The sequence below is a fragment of the Amia ocellicauda genome, chromosome 12 (genome assembly GCF_036373705.1).
Source record: "Amia ocellicauda isolate fAmiCal2 chromosome 12, fAmiCal2.hap1, whole genome shotgun sequence".
NCBI classification, from domain to species: domain Eukaryota; kingdom Metazoa; phylum Chordata; class Actinopteri; order Amiiformes; family Amiidae; genus Amia; species Amia ocellicauda.
The window spans coordinates 11,481,663-11,486,202 of NC_089861.1; the positions used below are offsets into that span (position 1 = coordinate 11,481,663).

At 41.8% G+C, this 4,540-nt stretch overlaps 1 pseudogene; it reads right to left on the reverse strand.

Annotated features, from left to right (window-relative positions):
* Nucleotides 1-1,984: 1,984 nt before the first annotated feature.
* LOC136765071 (piggyBac transposable element-derived protein 4-like) lies at nucleotides 1,985-3,206 on the reverse strand (annotated as a pseudogene).
* Between the last annotated feature and the right edge of the window lie 1,334 nt (nucleotides 3,207-4,540).

Sequence of the window (4,540 nt, forward strand, 5' to 3'; positions counted from 1 at the left end):
CTCATTTAGTAGGAGCTACCTGGCATGGACACAGAGGCCAGTCTAACCTTACCTGGGCTACTGACAAGCGCAGAGTTGGAGTTTAAAGGCAGCTGGAGAGTAAGAAACTAGTTTTAGTTGATCACGGGGAATGACTGCTGGTAGCACTAAAGGAAAAATTGGATATGCTTGGTTGAACTGAAGCTCAAGCATCTGTCACTGTGTGGCTAGATTAGGAAGCATTGACCCCAGCTCCCATTGTGTTGGAACTGAGCTAACGAGAACAATCTTCTCTTCAATGACCTTGGGAAGCTTGGAAAATGAACAATTCTGATGGCACTGGAAATTGAAGATGTCAGTTGTACAAAAAACAAAAATGTTTATTATTCCTCTCAGTTTTGCATTATTATTTTTTTAACTGCCTGCCTCTCTTGAGTGTCTCGTCTCATCATAAAATTGTAATTTGTACAGTTCAGCAACTCTGAGTGGGCAGAGCCATCTCTTTAATAGTCAGGAAAGTTTTCCCTTTGCCTGGGCTGACTTTCCTCTTTAATGACTGAAAATCATCGCTAAAGCACTCCACTAAAAGAAGAGAAAGGGTTGTTGTTTTATGAAATTATATTTCAGGCCTGATAATGACAGATTACTATGTAAGTATTAAATGAGTAGCTGTACAGCCTTCAACTCTTGCCCTGTCATAAACAATGCAGGCCGTTTTATAATATAGTAACTTGGAACTTAGAGTATAATAAAAGGAAGCAAAAAGAACATTTGAAACATGCTGTCCTCCACAGTCATGTTGGACCAGGACTTTACACTCAGGACCAGTATGGGTCAGGACACACACACTCTGGAAAATATTTCACCTCTAGAGAAAAGCACCAAAACAATCTTTCCTCCTGCTGTTCCTCCTAAATGCCATTGAAAGACTCTCTCTACCTTTCTGTGATGTGAATATAATATAAAGTGCTCAGAAGATAAACATAATGTTACAGTACAGTAACTAGTCCACAGGTACCAGTCCATTCCACTGACATGGAGGAACATGAATATTATCAATATATGCAGGTTTGCTTACTATCAATGTTTATTTCTGATGTCACTACCTGCACTTAGTGTTGAAAATCCATGGCAAGGGCACATTTCATCAGGTGAGATTCCCAGGCAATGTGACTCGATCCAGAGAGGCCTCACCTTCCTTTTTACTTGAAGAATTGAGTGAACATCTTATGTAGTAACATGAAAGGGTACAAGCATATATGGGGTGGCATTCAAACAAAAAATACACCTGAAATGTTTTTCTGTTTACTTTTTTGTATTTAACCTTTGTATGGTGTTCATATTTGTGTTATTCACCCAATGTTCGCGGGTCTGGTAGACCCACAACATTATTGGGTTTTTAAAACAATACAGCTATTACAATTTATGTAAAAATTCTTAACAGATATTTGATTTACAAAAATATAGACAGTATATATGGTTAATATTTGCCATTTACCTCTGCTAGATCAAATCTTTCAATAAAAGTGCTATTCTTTTTTGGTGATAAAATGTGATTTTTGTAAAAATAAATCAATTATAATCAGCACATGGTGGAATAAATCATGTTTATTTTGAACAAATATAAATTAAACAAGGTTTAATCAATATTGATGTTTTGCTTTGAACTGAACAAATTGGATAGACACATTTTACATACAGTATTTTATGGAAATGATAAATGAGCCACATTGAACACAAATTTATGCCGGTCTACACACCACATGAAGGACAGAGTTTTACTGTGTGTGTATTGCAAATGTATTTATTGCATTTGATGCATGTGTTCTGTGTCTTCCTGTCCTTATTGGGTCCACACACATCGCAGCGCTTCTTCTTGTTGCTACCGGCTGCAACTTAGAATGATGAAAACACCTAGTTAGTTCAGACATTTTACTAATACCTCTCTCTCTCTCTCTCTCTCACTCACACACACACATAGTTACAGCAGGCCAAGGTAGGAGAGTCAGACACACACACATGCAACAACATCACTCACACTTACTTCAGGTACTGGAGTTGGTGGTTCTGTGGGTCGGGTTGGTGGGGCACCAGCATCCTCCTCCTGAATCCTCCTCACGATGGCTGCAGAAGCTGGGGTCCATGGGATATGTTGTCTCCTCTGGATTTGAGGTCTTACAAATGCCTTGCCCAGCTCCTCGAGAAAGAGCCGTCTCCACTGGAGCTTCTCTGTGTTCCAATCTGGGTTCAAAAGCGTTGTATGCCGAGATGTCCAACATGTTGAAGAATATCACAAGTGGCCAGCAAAGCCACAGCTACAGCTATAGCCAGTCACCAGCTTGTCTAAATTGTCCACCCCTCCTTCTGTGGCATTGTAATCCATTATGATTTCTGTTTTTTGATGCTCCTGGTCACAGATTCTCCCATCTCTATGCAGCATACCACATTACCACGCATGCCTTTCTTTGGCACACAGGACACCAGGGATGTGTCAACCATGAACACAAATTTAGATGAATTGACGAGCCTATTCCATGTATTCAGCAGCTGAGGTGGGAGCTCTGGCTTGTTTTTTCTTAGTGTTCGAGTGGGTGCTCCTTTTCCAGCTTGTGCGAAGTAAAAAAGTAATCGCATGTGATGTTGTGGCCACGGAGTCCCTGTGTCATGTCCAGGACAACCCGCATCCCTTGGTTCTTCTCAGGCGCTCCTCCATCTGGCTTCCCCGTATAAACTTGCAAGTTCCACGCATATGATGAAGCAGCATCACAGGCAGCCCAGATCTTGATTCCATATTTTGCAGGTTTAGATGGTATGTACTGCTCGAAGGGGCAGCGGCCCCTAAATGGCATAAGCTGCTCATCAACAGTAATATTGGCCCCAAGGTTGTAAAACAGGGGAAGGCGGTCCACCCACTTGTCTCACACTTACCTGATTGCAGCTAGCTTGTCTCTTTGACGCCGAGCTGGTCTGGTGTCTCGGTTATTGAAGCGGATAATCCTGGAAATTATGTGGAAGTTTTCCAGAGACATTGTTGCACGGAAAAGTTCTCTGCCAGTTTCTGCATCCCACAGGGATTCTATGGATTCCCCATTGGATGTGAAAACACCAGCAAGGATAAAAACCCCAAAGTATGCATGTAAGTGGGTTTGGTCCATGATTTTCTGTATGGTGTCTGCGATGAAAAGTTCAAAAGAAGATTTTATGTCCTGTACATGAGTAACCGCCATCCGGGTCGGTCCCGGTTGCATTCTTATCACATTGGCAGCCATGCGGGGTGGCTCATTCCTTGGGCAAGAAGACCTTTCAATCTCACCATTTTTTGACATCCATATTTCTTCACCTGTAGGCTGCTGAGGGGCTGGTCCTAGGGCTGGCTGCTGACGGGCTGGTCCCAGGGTTGGCTGAGGGTCAGTCTCGTCCTCTTCTTCAAACTCACTGTCAGACTCCGAATTGACAGAGATATGATCCTCATTTTAGGAAAATTCTTCATCTTCCAAAGTGGAAGATGATCCTTACACACTACCTTCTCTCTCTTCGAAAAACCATTTCTAAGGCCCTCTGAAGACAGAATCTTTTTGCCATACAGATCAATCGCAAGCTATTTATTTGTTATGTTCCTCCCCCAATTTGCAGCTGGGGTAGAGTATTGAATGTTTTGAAATAACATTGTGCAGATTCCCGCAAGACATTGTGTAGTTTCACACACTACAGAGGGTGAAGAGTGCAGGGAAATGAGGGAACAGACAGGTTCTCGGAGCTTGAGATGTAACAATGTTGAAACCTTGTCTGTGTGTGAGTAGTTTCACACACTACAGAGGGTGAAGAGTGCGGAAAGAGTGCGGGAGCAGCCAGGTTCTTGATGTTTGAAATGTAACAATGTTGAAACCTTGTCTGTGTGTGTGTAGTTACACTACAGAGGGTGAAGAGTGTGGGAAAAACAGGAGCAGACAGGTTCTTGGTGCTATGCTGAAACCTGGTGTGTTTGCATGTGCGTGTGTGCATCCACAGAGAAACTGGAAGGTGATTTCTGATTTTGAAAAGAAAATAAATAAGGCCTTATGGGCTGGCTGTGTGTGTGTGTGTGTGTGTGTGTTTGGGGGGGGGGGGGGTTGTACACACACACAGCAGGCCCAGGTAGGAGGAAGACAGAGTGATGGTACACAGCAAACTTTTGTGTTTCATATTGTACCATGTTTAATTGTTTTCACCTGTTTAATTACCCTGGGGTCTAGTGGACCTGAACATCACATACAGCTCTGGAAAAAATTAAGAGACCATTTAACATTGATTTCTGAACTTGAAGTGGTCTCTTAATTTTTTCCAGAGCTGTATGTAAAATAAATGTGTAGGGGGATGCACAGTGTGCAGTCAATGAAAATATATTATTTTACATGTTCTTCATAGAAAATGAGCCAAGGTCAATGAGTCTCAGGTTGAAAACATAATTCATTGTATAATTTTTATTTTATTAAACATTGAAAATGGGTCCCAAAGGCCCGAACATCACACAAGGGTTAACATGAAAATGACTCACCTAGAATTATTCAATGACAATAACAAA